Source organism: Balearica regulorum, chromosome 4 (assembly GCF_011004875.1).
Source record: "Balearica regulorum gibbericeps isolate bBalReg1 chromosome 4, bBalReg1.pri, whole genome shotgun sequence".
NCBI lineage: Eukaryota > Metazoa > Chordata > Aves > Gruiformes > Gruidae > Balearica > Balearica regulorum.
Window position 1 is genome coordinate 34,538,367 of NC_046187.1, and position 15,553 is coordinate 34,553,919.

At 46.9% G+C, this 15,553-nt stretch overlaps 1 long non-coding RNA gene across 1 annotated transcript in view; it reads left to right on the plus strand.

Annotated features, from left to right (window-relative positions):
- The window catches only part of LOC142601722 (uncharacterized), a 48,285-nt gene that overhangs the window by 10,465 nt on the left and 22,267 nt on the right, over positions 1-15,553 (plus strand). The window contains exons 3-4 of the long non-coding RNA XR_012835299.1: positions 2,890-2,976; positions 14,017-14,086. This is a non-coding gene — a long non-coding RNA (uncharacterized LOC142601722). The remainder of the gene's footprint in view (positions 1-2,889; positions 2,977-14,016; positions 14,087-15,553) is intronic.

Genomic DNA, 15,553 nt, shown 5'->3' on the forward strand with positions numbered 1-15,553 from the left:
GCATATGATTTGTGTGCCATTGCATGTGATTCAGCACCCCGGCAGGCTTCTTTGCTGAGACATGGGTGCTGGGGTGCCAGTCATAGAATCATAGAATGGTTTGGGTTGGAGGGGACCTTAAAGATCATCCAGTTCCAACCCCCCTGCCATGGGCAGGGACACCCTCCACTAGACCATGTTGCCTAAAGCCTCATCCAACCTGGTCTTAAACACTTCCAGGGATGGGGCCTCCACAACCTCTCTGGGCAACCTGGTCCAGTGCCTCACCACTCTAACACTAAAGAATTTCTTTCTAACATCTAATCTAAATTGACCCTCCTTCAGCTTGAACCCATTACCCCTTGTCCTATCACTACACTCCCTGATAAACAGTCCCTCACCATCTTTCCTGTAGGCCCCTTCAGGTACTGGAAGTCCGCAATTAGATCTCCCCAGAGCCTTCTTTTTCCAGGCAGAACAATCCCAACTCTCTCAGCCTGTCCTCATAGGAGAGGTGCTCCATCCCTCTGATCATCTTTGTGGCCCTCCTCTGGACTCTCTCCAACAGCTCGATGTCTCTCCTGTACTGGGGCCCCCAGAGCTGGAGTCCCTCTCCTTCACACAGCCCAGCTCCTTCCTGCACAGGAACAGGGCAAGAGCAAAGCCTGTGGCCACAGCGAGACCTCTTTGGAGACACCTATACCAACTAGCTGAGGTGGAGTTACATTTTTCTCTGGGGGGGTCCACGCAAGCATGTGAGTCAATGGCTGGACTGTTGGCTCACTGTGCCACTGCACGTCTCGGGGGAATCCCCAGGCTTCCCCTGGGAGAGCCTGAATTTGGGTGGTTGGAGAAGCTGAGCCCACAGGCTGACACTGCGCCACCCACCAACCAAAAAAAACCCCCAATATCCCTTTAAAAATTATATTTCAGGCCCCCATAAAGAAGCTGATAAGGAAGCCTGAATTAGCAGGATTGTTTTGTTTAGAGGTTTTCCACTAGGATTGAGGAACTTTGTATGGGGTAGACTCAGGACTTTGGTATCTCTGTTGAGATCAAATCTCAGTTTCAGATCTTTGATCAAGTAGTGCTGGAGCTGGGCAGATGTACAGGGTTAGGTGCCACAGCTGGGCACTCTTCCCCTGCACAGTGCTGCTATTTGAAAATGGGGGAGCAGAGAGAATACTATGCCTGAAACCGCTCTGAACACAAACATTTCTGCAACTTCACCTGCAAGAAGCAAACCCCTTCAAGGGCTTCATTTGAGAAATAAATATTTTTCCCTTAAGAGACTTTAAAAGAAAGGGCCCCCTTAAAAGAAAAGAAATCCTGGTGATTCAGCTGAGCAGAGTGCAGTGTACTCAGCAAAAATAAGAAAGAAAAGAATGAAAGTGTTAGCAGAGCCTTGATTATTGGTGACGGAGGGGCATTAGCCAAGTTATAATGGATTGTCAAACTAGGTTCGTGTTTGTATAACCTCCCAAGTTCCTTGCACTGAGTCAACATCTAGCCATCTGGGGTGGGAGGGGGAATAACTTTTTGTTAAAAAAAATAAAATAATGTAAAAATCCATTAAATTTATGTTTCTGTTCTAACGGAAGAAGTGTTTAAAAGGAAAACATACCTTTCAGAGTGAAGCATTTGTTTTTGTTCTTTACAAGTGCTTGTTTGAGTTCATGTTTGTTAAATGGCTTGTAGTTATTAAATCATGAAGGTTTCCCCTGCTAAAATAAAAATAGGTGTGATTGATTGGAAAATTTGTAGCAGGAAAATAAAACTGCCTTTCACCCACTTGGACATCACTTGACTTTGTGAGATATTTGTAAACCCTGATTGACTTAAAAGCACACTTCTTTAGGAAAGAAGTACAATTAAGACAGAAATTTGCCAGGAAGACACATAGAAGCTGCAGCAATAACGCCATGAATCGTGTGTCTACCCAAAGACAGAGCCATTCCCAAGTGGTGGTGTTTCTGATGAGGGAATCACAAAACACTTGAGTAGGAAAGCAAGAACAGCTTGGAAAACAAAGATGGATTTCTGTAGCAAGTGTAACTTCATTTTCCAGCCTCCACCTTGTGTATACAAATTCAGTCATTTCTCATAGTTAAGACCCCTTGGCTTTGATAGGTACAGCATGTGCATCTTTAAAATGATGGTGGCCTCTTGTCAATGTACTTGTGTGTGAAAATAATTGTGTTGTGTTTTATGCTGGGACCTGTGCTGGTCAAAAACCCAGGGGAGTGAATGGATAGACATTAGTCAGCTTGAGATCGCTTTGGGTCAGGTCCTAATTATGCCTTGTGCTAATGAAAAAAGGGATAATACATTTTGTGGCTTTGTCTTCTACTGCCCCACAAGGGAGCATGAAACAGCACAATTATTTTTACATGCAAGGACACTGACAAGAGTACACAGGCAAGAGGAGGAGGCAGGCACAAACACCAGGATGGACATTTGGCTTTAGCCTTCTGGTATCACCAAGGCTTTTTGAGGGCCAGGGGTGACCGTGGACGAGATGGCTGGCAGAAACGTTCCACTGAAGTTGCATCTGCTGGTGTCTGTGGATAATATCTTCTTCTGCCTGTTGGTTTCATCCAGTTAACCACCAAGATATTTCCCTGGGGGTCACTATACTACTGGATTCATGTAATTCTGAACAGAAAATCCTCTTGGTGACAGAGTCCCAAAGTTTTGTTTTGCTATCGTGTATGTGGGCAGATTTACTAACTTGTAAAAGTCAGTACATCATAATCAGTTTCTGGGTCATTAAAGAGACTTGGCAAACTTTTGCTCTACTTTGTAATGTGTTTTCTGTGTTTCAAGTCAAACCAGAGCGAGAGCCTTGACTTTGAGTGTTCTGATTTATTTCTTCTGTTTTTAGAAGTTATCTTTGTTTTTATTACACAGAGGAAAAAGACGATCCTGGTGGAACACTGCACTCATAAAACAAATAAAGAAGAAACAAATTATAAAAAAGAAGCATTTGAAGACACGGTATGTCAGTCATTTAATTCACGTTCAAATGAAACTGCTTTGTAAGAAATGTATCCTATCTAATTCTGATCCACTCGTAAAAAATGTTTATTCAGCAAGGGTTAACTTTCTCTTGTGCACAAGGATCTAATTCATTTAAATCCCTATTGAGTTTTTAGCACATAAATGAAGTGTTATATGGTCTTGCTGGAGCTCTTGGCATTGGGTGAATTTTTCCCATCATAACATTGACTTATTAGACACGTGCAAAGCCTGTCCAGCTCTCTGTGACTGTGCCCATGTGGCAGAAGGCAGCACCGTAAGGAGCCCCAATGTGGATGGGGCAGCTCAAGTCTCCCTGCAGCAGGCTTCCTGCAGAAGGTTGTGTCTGCAGGACCTAATCCCACCCATTGGGGAGGATGGTGCATTTTGCTGGGTAGCTGTCCTGACCCAAGGCACTGTACTTTCTGAATTCCATGACGAGTTTACAGATCTTGCAGACCTGGAGACACTAAGAAAATGCTTGTGAAATTTAAACAAAAGTGATCAGCTTCACATGCTCTAGGTGAGGTCTTCGGTGCATGCAAGTTGCTTTTGGTAGCTGCTGGGACATTACGCCATGAGGTATTTTAGAGTGATGACACTCAAGATCAGGATTGCAGTACTGATGCATGGAACATAAGACCCAGGGATAATACTAAAGCCCAGGCCTGGTTTTTAACATGCAGTTGCTGTAACTGAAGATGCAAAGTTGGTGTTTGCATGTGGGATGTTGAGTCCTACCCCTATATATGACATAATAATAGAGACTTAAACAATTATGCAAAGATAAGTGTGTATGTGGGCTTTGTGTTATGAAAATAGGTATTATTTGTAAACTTCATCCCATCGAGTGAGAAGAGAGGGGATACTTACACTTCATATACAAATGCTGGGCTTGTTTTCATTTACCAGGGCTTCTTTGTACTCTTCTGGCACAGTAAAGTGGTCTTGTATGGGTGGAAATATAAATTGCACATCAGAAAAGGCCTTTTTTTTTTTTTTTTTTTTTTTACAATGCCAAATTAGCATAAAAAAGACTCGGTGTAGATGAGGGTCAGACTTGCTGTTTGTGTTTCCTCAGTCTTTTCTTGTCCATGCTAAATCAGCATATGGACTGGAATTATAATTTATTTTGGACTGTTCTTTTTTTGGAAGGAAGTGTAAATGTTTCCAAAATAGAGAGATTTTTCAGAGGGTAGTGGAGCAACACAGTGCTTGTCTGTTATGACGTTCTCTGTAAATGTGAAACCAGATATTTACAGGGGCTGCGTTTATCAAATATCTATTGGTTGGGAAATTTTTGCCTACATGGTTGCCATACAAGTATGGCAGGTCTTTAAAACAATGTTTAAAAAAAAAAAGTTAACATGTCTCCTGGTTTGTGAAATCAATAGAAATATTTCTTTTGGTCATGTTTTCAGTTCCTAAAAGCACACTTAAGTAAATTACTGCTATAAGTTAAATAATTAAGATTAAAAGGATAATTTTTCATGAAAGTTTTAGAGTGGGTCCTATGCTGTCTTGTTGACCACATCTATAGGCACATCACGGTGTCCATCCTGCCATCTTATTCCCAAGAGCTGAATCTCCTGTGCAGGTCCCTTGACCTTGCTTTTCTTTATAGCAAAACCAGCTTTCAGAAGAATCTGAATTACTCTTTTTACCTTCTCAAACACTTCTGCCTTGTTGCCCCCCACGATGATGTCTTCAATGTATTGTAGATGCTCAGGGGCATCACCGTTTTGTAGCGGAGTCTGTATCAGTCCATGGCAAACAGTGAGGCTGTTCTTCCACGCCTGGGGCAGTTGATTCCAGATGTATTGGACACCCCTTCATGCAAAAGCAAACTGTGGCCTGGACTCTGCTGCAAAAGTAATTGAGAAAAATGCATTGGCAACGTCAGTTGTAGCATACCACTTGGTTGCCTTTGACTCCAGTTCATATGAGAGCTCTAAAATGTCTGGTACAGCAGCATTCAGTGGTGGTGTCACTCAGCTGAGGTCACGATGGTCTACTGTTAACATCCACCCTCCATCAGACTTTTGCACTGGCCATATGGGACTATTAAAAGGTGAGTGAGTCTTGCCGATGACTCCTTGGCTCTTCTTGATGAATCAGCTCATGGATGGGAGACAAGGAGTCTTGGTTTGTGCGATACTGCTGCTGGCACACCGTTCTGGTAGCAGTTGGCACCTGCTGTTCTTCAACTCGCAGCCATCCCACAACGAAGGGATCTTCTGAGAGACCAGACAAGGTAGATAGCTGTTTGGTCTCTGTATTCACAGTGGCTACATGAAAAGCAGATCAGTACCCCTTTGGGTCCTTGAAGTACCCTCTCCTGAGATAGTCTATGCCAAGGGTACAAGGGGCCTCTGGGCCAGTCACAATGGGTTGCTCCTCCCACTTGTCCCCTGTTAAGCTCACTTCAGCCTCCAATACAGACAATTCTTGGCATCCCCCTGCCATTCTAGAGATCCAGATGGGTTCTGTGCCCCTGTACCCTGGTGGTACCAGCATACACTGTGCACCAGTGTCTAACAAAGCTCCTGTTCCAGGTCAGAGAATTCAGTGTCTGACGCTTGCAGTGCCAGATCAGAAGTCCCCTTGCCAAGATCAAGGGAGGTGATCTCAGTTTTTCTATGTCTGGGAGATCGCTGATTGCCTTCTTGTGTCTCTACAGCAGCTATGCTGACAGCCTTCTTGGGTGACCCCTTCCTAACAGCTGTTTTCCCTCTCAGTTCACATCCACAGGCTTCCAGCTTAAAGGTGGGTTCACCATCCCACTTCCTCATGTCCTCTTCCTGGCCATGCAGGAAGAACCAGGGTGCACCAAGCAGCATGCACCTGGGGCTCCCTTTCCCTTGACTGGGGCAGGAGAGGACAGAATTCTTGGGGTGTCCCTGACAGCCAAGGCACTGGCCTGTAGGAATGAGGAGGAACAGGGATTTTCTTCAAAGTTTTGGAGCCAAGATGACACTTTCTCCACAGTTGGTGTATCCATATCCAGGCAATACATCGCTGCCAAGCTGTTAGAATATGATGCTGGGGCACTTTGAATCACCTTTCTCCACATGGGCTGTGTGCACAGGACATTCTCTGGATCTCTGGAGACCTCATCATTGTCTAGATCACTGTAGATGACTTCTAGCACCACTAATTCTCTCAGGTAGTGGATACCTTCATCTGCGGTAGTCTGCTTTCCTGGGACCTTCACAAAATCTTCCTTGAATGGGTATGTTGCCCTCACACTTGATAGGAGCTGTCTCCAGAGACTGCAAATTGCTGCCTCTTTTCCAATTCCTCTCTCAATTCCCCGGTTTCTAGCGAGGGATCCCAGCTGTTGGACTTCCTTACTTTCCAGTTGCTGACTGTCAGCTCCTTTATCTCAGCATCGGAGTGGCCAGGCAGCAAGCTGTTCACCTGGCTGGTGGCTGTAATCTTTCCGCATATCTCGAAGTTCTGATGAGGTCAGGGACCAGGTAGTTTCCACTTCGTGTCTTAATTCTCTTACTCCTTCCTCCAATTTCTTTGCTGAAGGACCGGCTTCTTGATCAAACCTCTCCTCTTCTTCCTTCTCCCTTACTAATCAATGATATGGACCTGTTGTTCTCCTTGTCCACCGTTTCTTTTCACAACTGGGGCAATTACTGTAGTTGTTGTTGTTTGGGTCACTATCTCAATGATGGTGTCCCCAGATGCAGTTTGGGTCCCTGCCTCAACCACAGTCCTCTGAGAGTGCTGAACTGTAGCTCCACAGGCACAGGCCAGGCCCCAGCATACTGCTAGAAGCAGCTGGTTTTCATTGGGGCAGGCAAGGCACCCTTCTGTCAGGTGGCGTGTCAGTTTGCCAGGGTTCTTTGCCTGTTCAGTTGCAAAGTCTCATGTTATGGGAGGTGATAACCACCTTAGGAACCTGCCCAAATCCTTCCACACACCCTGTCACCCAGGGACTGGCCACCTCAGGGCACATTTCAGTATCACCTCACCCAGAAGTTGTCTTCTCTTACGCCAGAATAAGACCAGATTCCACAAAACCCGTAATATGCCAGCAGTATTAATTAACAATATTGAATAGCTCATATAAGGGTGAACAAGGACCTCAGGAGCCTGCATAACAAGACCATCCACATCAATCCTGAGTAGGGAGGGGGAGATATATTCCCTCATGTTCTCTATCAGATAGGTCTTCCAGCGCAGCAAGGCCATCAGGGCAAAGCACGTAGTTTGTACTAGCATGTTCCCAGGTTCCTTCATCCTCCCAACAAGATAGCTCCCACAGTACAGTAAGACCATCAATGCCAGGGCAAAACACATGGCCACTATTTGATTTAACATGTTCCCCAGCTCAGCAAAATAAAGAGGTAAGGAGTGCAGCCAACAAACTCTGTGACCTTGTCCTGGCAAGGATAGAGTTAATTTCACAAGGAACCAGGACAGGTGAGCCAAGCTGGTGGGGGGCTATTCCATGCCATGTGACATCATGCTCACCATAAAAGGGGACTAGTTGGGCAGGGGTGGGCTTGGCGTGGCTCCAGGATGGGTTAAGCCTCCGGTCAGTCTGTCCTCGGATTGGTAAATCGTTCTCTGTTATCACCCATTGTGAATATCTGTTACCCCAGAATATCTTGCTGTCCCAGTAAACTGCCCTTATCCCAATCCTCGAGGCTTTGCCATTGTTTTTCCGTTCTCCTCCCCATCCCGCCGGGGGAGCGGTGAGCGAGTGGCACGTGGTGCTCAGCTGCCGGCTGGGGCTAAACCACGTCAGTCCTTTTTTGGTGCCCAACATGGGGCTCGAGGGGTTGTGATAATGACAAGTCTGACCGAAGTGTGTTAAAACAAAGTTGTTATAAGCATTTATAATGTTATTGAAACAGTCGCTGGTCATAATGATGTTCTGTTTGGTCACATGGCTCTGTTTTGTAAACCTGTGTTTACTCTATGTAATCCCTGTGGCGCTGTTTATCACTTCTGGGAGAGGGGTTCGTGTTCTCATGTTGTTGTATTGTGTGATAATGACTTACGATAAGATGTCATTGACAGTCATGAGTCTGAGCTGGTATATGTATGTAGCATTTTGGTCAGGCCCGTACCTCGGTCAATATCTTTCAGAATTGATTAATAATTGCACCCAATCTATTGGGAAGACGGGGGGGATACCTTCTCCCACTCTTTCACCTTCCCTTTTCCCTTTTGGTTGGTTACAACAATTTTTGATAATTTTGAATACCCTTGGAATGTTCAGGCCAGTATATTCCTATTGCTAGGTCTCCTGCATGCTTTCCAAGTCCTGTTCAGGGTTAGCAAAAATTTTTTCAAGAGTACCACCCAGGGATCTTCCCCAAGGCTGAATGGTCAGGGCTGGCATGGCATGTGGGAGAGTATGGGCGGGTATCTAGAGACCCTTTCACCCTCAATGGTTTGGAGCTTCACTCCTGAACAACTGCAAGACCCTGATAAAATGGTAGAATATTTGAAAGAAAAATGCTGTGGGTATTCTAAGGAGGCACAACTTACTGCGCTGTGCTGGGCCCTGGCCACAATCTGTCAAACAATGCTTGATAGTAGACAGCACCATCCAGAGGGAGAGAGCGGACCCTCAGGCACTGCAGCTGCCCAAACCCCCGCAATAGGCACTGCAGCTGAGCTAAAAGATCAACCCATACCAGTATCAGTCACCCCTATACACAAAAAGAAATACGCAAGGAAATCGGTTCGCTTAGTGAAAGATGATGATGAACTGGGACCATCACGAGAACAAGAAGAAGAGCCAGAACCAGAAGTGATCACTCGATCCCTGTCCCTGAGTGAGCTGCGAGATATGCGGAAAGATTTCAGCCGCCTTCCAGGGGAGCATATTATTACCTGGCTGCTCTGCTGCTGGGATAACGGGGCCAGTAGCCTGGAACTGGAGGGCAGGGAGGCCAAGCAGCTAGGATCCTTGTCTAGGGAAGGGGGCATTGACAAGGCAATTGGGAAGAAGGCACAGGCCCTTAGCCTCTGGAGGCGCCTCCTGTCAAGTGTGAGGGAAAGGTATCCTTTCAGCGAAGATGTCGTATGTCGGCCAGGCAAGTGGACCACCATGGAGAGAGGTATCCAATATCTGAGGGAATTAGCTGTGCGGGAGATGGTTTATTATGATCCAGACAACGCACAGTTGCCCACAGACCCCGATGAAGTCCAGTGTACCCGACCCATGTGGCGAAAATTTGTGCGAAGTGCACCATCATCGTACACCAACTCACTGGCAGTAATCGACTGGAAAAGTGAAGAGGCACCCACGGTGGACGAAGTGGCTGGCCGACTCCGGCAATATGAAGAGAGCCTTTCTTCCTCTCTCGTCTTGGCTGTGGAGAAACTGTCCCAGGACGTCCGGCAACTCAAAGAGGATATATCTTACTCCCCACCTGTACAGACCCGTATTTCAGCTGTTAGGAGTAAGCGTTTTTCTGCTCCGGAGAGGGGATATGGAGCATACACACCACGACGTATCCTGTGGTTTTATCTGCGTGACCACGGAGAAGACATGAGGAAATTGGATGGGAAGCCTACCTCAACCCTGCGGGCACGCGTACATGACCTACAAGGCAAGACAGCTGTAAAAAGGGACTCTTCCAGAAAGAATGCTGCTCCAGTTTCCACCGGGTAGCCCCCCAGACGAAGTGAAAGGCCAGATCGCACTTATGATCCTCTTGAAGGGACTTCTAAGTCCTTTTTGCAAGAGGTGAGTAGTGACTATGATGAGCAGGATTGGAGGGGCCCTGCCTCCGGCCAGGTGGAGGAAAGGGACAATAGGTTTTATTGGACTGTGTGGATCCGATGGCACGGCACATCGAACCCACAGGAGTACAAAGCCCTAGTGGCCACTGGTGCACAGTGTACCCTAATGCCATCGAACTATGAAGGGGTGGAACCGATATCTATTTCTGGTGTGACAGGGGGATCCCAACAGTTGATTCTGTTGGAGGCTGAAGTAAGTCTAACTGGAAGTGAGTGGCAAAAGCACCCCATTGTGACTGGGCCAGAGGCTCCGTGCATCCTGGGCATAGACTACCTCCGGAAAGGGTATTTCAAAGATCCAAAAGGCTACCGGTGGGCTTTTGGAATAGCTGCCCTGGAAGCGGAGGAAATTGAACCATTGTCTAGTTTGCCTGGTCTCTCGGAGGACCCTTCTGTGTAGGGCTGCTGAGGGTTGAAGAGCAACAGGTGCCAGTTGCTACTACAACTGTGCACTGGCGGCAATACCGCACCAACTCCCTGGTTCCCATCCACAAGCTAATTCGTCAACTGGAGGGTCAGGGAGTGATCAGCAGAACCCATTCACCCTTTAACAGTCCCGTATGGCCAGTGCAGAAGTCCAATGGAGAGTGGAGGCTGACGGTAGACTATCGTGGCCTGAATGAAGTCACACCGTTGATGAGTGCTGCCGTGCCAGACGTGCTGGAACTTCAATATGAACTGGAGTCAAAGGCAGCCAAGTGGTATGCCACAGTTGATATTGCTAATGCATTTTTCTCGATCCCTTTGGCAGCAGAGTGCAGGCCACAGTTTGCCTTCACTTGGAGGGGCGTCCAGTACACCTGGAATCGACTGCCCCAAGGGTGGAAACACAGCCCCACCATCTGCCATGGACTGATCCAGACTGCACTGGAAAAGGGTGAAGCCCCAGAGCACCTGCAATACATTGATGACATCATTGTACGGGGCAACTCAGCAGAGGAAGTTTCTGAGAAAGGGAGGAAAATAATCCAAATCCTGCTGCAGGCTGGCTTTGCCATAAAACGAAGTAAGGTGAAGGGGCCTGCGCAGGAAATCCAATTTTTAGGAATAAGGTGGCATGATGGGCGGCGTCAGATCCCTATGGATATTATCAACAAAATAGCAGACATCCCCACCAACCAACAAAAAGGAGACACAGGCCTTCTTAGGTGTTGTGGGTTTCTGGAGAATGCACATTCCGAATTACAGTTTGATAGTGAGCCCTCTCTACCATGTAGAATGATTTCAAATGGGGCCCTGAGCAACGACAAGCTTTTGAACAAATTAAACAAGAAATAGTTCATGCCGTAGCTCTTGGGCCAGTCCGGGCAGGACTAGATGTAAAAAATGTGCTGTACACCGCAGCCGGGGAGAATGGCCCTACCGGGAGTCTCTGGCAGAAAGCACCAGGGGAGACTCGAGGTCGACCCCTGGGGTTTTGGAGTCGGGGATACAGAGGATCCGAGGCCCGCTACACTCCAATGGAAAAGGAGATATTGGCAGCCTATGAAGGGGTTCGAGCTGCTTCAGAGGTGATTGGCACTGAAGCACAGCTCCTCTTGGCACCCCGACTGCCAGTGCTGGGCTGGATGTTCAAAGAGAGGGCTCCTTCTACACGTCATGCAACCGATGCTATATGGAGTAAGTGGGTTGCACTGATCACACAACGGGCTAGAATAGGAAGCCCCAATCATCCAGGAATTCTGGAAGTAATCACAGACTGGCCAGAAGGGAAAGATTTCAGAATGTCGCCAGAGGAGGAGGTGACACGTGCTGAAGAAGCCCCACCATATAATTAACAGAAGATGAGAAACCATGTGCCCTCTTCACTGATGGGTCCTGTTGCATCCTGGGAAAGCATCGGAGGTGGAAGGCTGCTGTATGGAGTCCTACACGGCAAGTTGCAGAGGCTGCTGAAGGAGAAGGTGAATTGAGCCAGTTTGCAGAAGTGAAAGCTATCCAGCTGGCTTTAGATATTGCTGAAAGAGAAAAGTGGCCAACACTGTACCTCTATACCGACTCATGGATGGTGGCCAATGCCCTGTGGGGGTGGTTACCGCAGTGGAAGCAGAGCAACTGACAACGCAGAGGCAAACCCATCTGGGCTGCCCCATTGTGGCAAGATATTGCGGCCCGGCTAGAAAAGGTAGTTGTAAAGGTACGTCATGTAGATGCCCACGTACCCAAGAGTCGGGCCACTGAGGAACATCAGAACAACCAGCAGGTGGATCAGGCTGCCAAGATTGAAGTGGCTCAGGTGAATTTGGACTGGCAGCGTAAGGGTGAATTATTTATAGCTCGGTGGGCCCATGACACCTCAGGTCATCAAGGAAGAGATGCAACATATAGTAGATGGGCCTGTGATCGAGGGGTGGACTTGAGCATGGACGCCATCTCACAGGTCATCCATCAATGTGAAACATGCGCCACAATCAAGCAAGCCAAACGGGTAAAGCCTCTGTGGTATGGAGGGCGGTGGTTGAAATATAAATATGGGGAAGCATGGCAAGTTGACTACATCACGCTCCCACAAACCCTCCAAGACAAGCGTTATGTTCTTACAATGGTGGAAGCAACCACTGGATGGCTAGAAACATATCCTGTGCCCCCTGCCACTGCCCGGAACACTATTCTGGGTCTTGAAAAGCAAGTCCTGTGGCGACATGGCACCCCAGAGAGAACGGAGTCAGACAATGGGACTCATTTTTGGAACAACCTCGTAGACACCTGGGCCAAAGAGCGTGGTATTGAGTGGGTGTATCACATCGCCTATCATGCACCAGCCTCTGGGAAAGTTGAAAGGTACAATAGACTGCTAAAAACTACCCTGAGAGCAATGGGTGGTGGGACCCTCAAACACTGGGACACACATTTAGCAAAGGCCACCTGGTTAGTTAACACTAGGGGATCTGCCAATCGAGCTGGCCCTGCCCAATCAAAATTTCCACACCTAGTAGAAGGGGATAAAGTTCCTGTAGTGCACATGAAGAATATGTTGGGTAAAACAGTTTGGGTTATCCCTGCTTCAGGCAAAGGCAAGCCCATCTGCAGGACTGCTTTTGCTCAGGGACCAGGGTGCATTTGGTGGGTGATGAGAAAAGATGGGGAAGTCTGGTGTGTACCCCAAGGGGATTTGATTTTGGGTGAAAATAGCCAATAAATTAAATTGCATGATGTTAATAGCAATATACTGTATCAATGGTATGACCATAAGAATCACCCAAAACTAATGAAGGATGGACTTTGAAACTGAACAAAGTGCCACGATGATGGAACTAGAACTGCCTTCAACTGGTGCCCAGAAACTTTATCGAAAATCACATCTTTGACATCCAGACTGTGAGCATGGACCATACCAGATACCCTGGCCGTGAAAACTCCGGATGCAGCGTGCAACAATCCAGCAGCACGCACCATTGCTCCTGCTCTGAGAGACTGTAATGGCAGATGGAACCCAAAGCCATGGACTAAATGAACTCGACAGACACTTTAGAGCGATAGCCCATAGAGTAAGGCAATGAGATCTGTAAAATAATCTGGGCATGACGTAGATGGTAGGGAATAAGGGGTGGATAATGTCCTGGTTCTGACAAGGATAGAGTTAATTTCACAAGGAGCCAGGACAGGTGGGCCAAGCTGGCCAGGGGCTATTCCATACCATGTGACGTCATGCTCACCATAAAAGGGGGCTAGTCGGGCAGGGGCGGGCTTGGTGTGGCTCCGGGATGGGCTGAGCGTCTGGTCGGTCGGGATCGGTAAATCGTTCTCTGTTATCACCCATTGTTACTATCTGTTATCAGCACTGTTGTTGATTGTTTCCCCTGTCCCAGTAAACTGCCCTTATCCCAACCCTCGAGGCTTTGCCCTTGTTTTTCCGTTCTCCTCCACATGCCGCCGGGGGAGGGGTGAGCGAGCGGTGCGTGGCACTTAGCTACCGGCTGGGGCTAAACCACGTCAGACCTGCACAGGAGCTTGCCACTTAGTAACTACTATAACTATAGCAGCTTAATACAAAACCACCATTGTCTTGTGCCCCACGGTGACCACCAAAAAGGCCATGTGGGGGGTTGACCTTGGCTGGACACCAGGTGCCCACCAAGCTGCTCTGTCACTCCCCTCCTCAGCGAGGTGGGGGTGGAGGGAGAAAATAAGATGGAAAAAACCCTCATGGGTCAAGATAAAGGCAGTTTAATAAAGCAAAAGCAAAGAGACCATGCGTGGAAGCAAAGGAAAACAAAATATTTATTCTCTACTTCCCATCAGCAGGCAACGTCCAGCCACTTCCCAGGAAGCAGGGCTTCAGTATGCATAGCAGTTGCTCCAGCAGACAAATGTAAGTAACGAATGTCCCCCCTTCCTCCTCCTTTCTGTTCAGTTTTATTGCTGAGCAGACATCATATGGTAGGGAATATCCCTTTGGTCAGTTTGGGCCAGCTGTCCTGGCTGTGTCCCCTCCCAAGATCTTGCCCACCCCCAGCCTGCTGGTGAGGGGGGAATGTTGGAGAGAGACAGCCTTGGTGCTGTGCCAGCCCTGCTCAGTAGCCACGACACTGGTATGTTACCAACACCTTGCTCGCTACCAATACACAGCACTGTGAGGGCTGCTCTGGGGAAAATTAACTCCATCTCAGCCAGACCCAATGCAATTACACATCCATTTGAATACTCAATAAATTGAAGTTAGGCTGAAAACCTATCCATAAGCTTTTTGGGGATTGAATTCTCAGCGGTAATGCTATGGGCGGGAAGACAATGGTGAATGAAAGGGAGTAAAAATTACATATGTTTTTTGACCAGGCAGTCCTGTTTACAGGTAAACACCCATCGTAACTTTATTTTCATATGTTTTGTCTTCAGTATTAACTTGAAAGAATATGAATCATGCAGAGGTCAAAGATGGAGGTCTTTTTTCTGACATGGAATATTTAACTGTAGGACTCATGGACCGCTTACCCTCAGCAGTATGAAAATCTTCTCATTGCCCTTAGGCTGTTGTGTTGTGAAAGGTTCCAATGTAACATATCCCTCCTGCTTCCTGAGTTCTCCATGTGGCAATCCAAAATAGCTTTTCCAAAAAGTTCTTGAAGGTTTAGAATGCTCCCTTTTAATTGTCACAGTGCTTTGGAGTCACTAATCATCTGACTCCTTGGTAAATTATCAGTGTTTGCCGTAAAAGTACAGCTTAACTGTTACCTGGACTTTAGACTTTAGTATGAGGCTATGGGAAAGAAAAGGAGTCATGCTCTGGAGACGGAGCAAAAAATAAGGAATAGAAAATACTTTGAATTTTGACATTATCTATATCTAGATGGCAACATTCACATATTTCAACTGTTTGCTGTGCAGTGAAAATGAAGTCTCTGTTAAGTGGGCAAATGTTCCTGAGTTATGTGAAGTCAACACCTGTTAGAAATAAAACTGACAGCAAGCAGCCTGACAGTAAATTATACTGTCGATGATGAGTAGGATGCATGTAGTTTTCCTTCTCTGAAAGCTAACCAATACAAAGTGATATGCTATTTAGCCACTAAAGGCTTGTCTAACCATAGGGTTATCATAGAATTATTCCTATTTTCATTTCAAGCTGTGCCTTCTTCTGAAACAGATTTATATGTAGATGAGTTCTCATTGACTAGAGGTACTTACATCCAGATCCATCAGTCCTTCAATTCTCAGCAGCTCTACACCTGACTTGTAAGCTCCTAGCACTGGGAACAGAAAGAAGAAATCCATCTTAGAGACCTAAGTTCCTTATTCAGTGAATAAGCAGAAATCGGTGTATAAGAATGGGATAAATTAT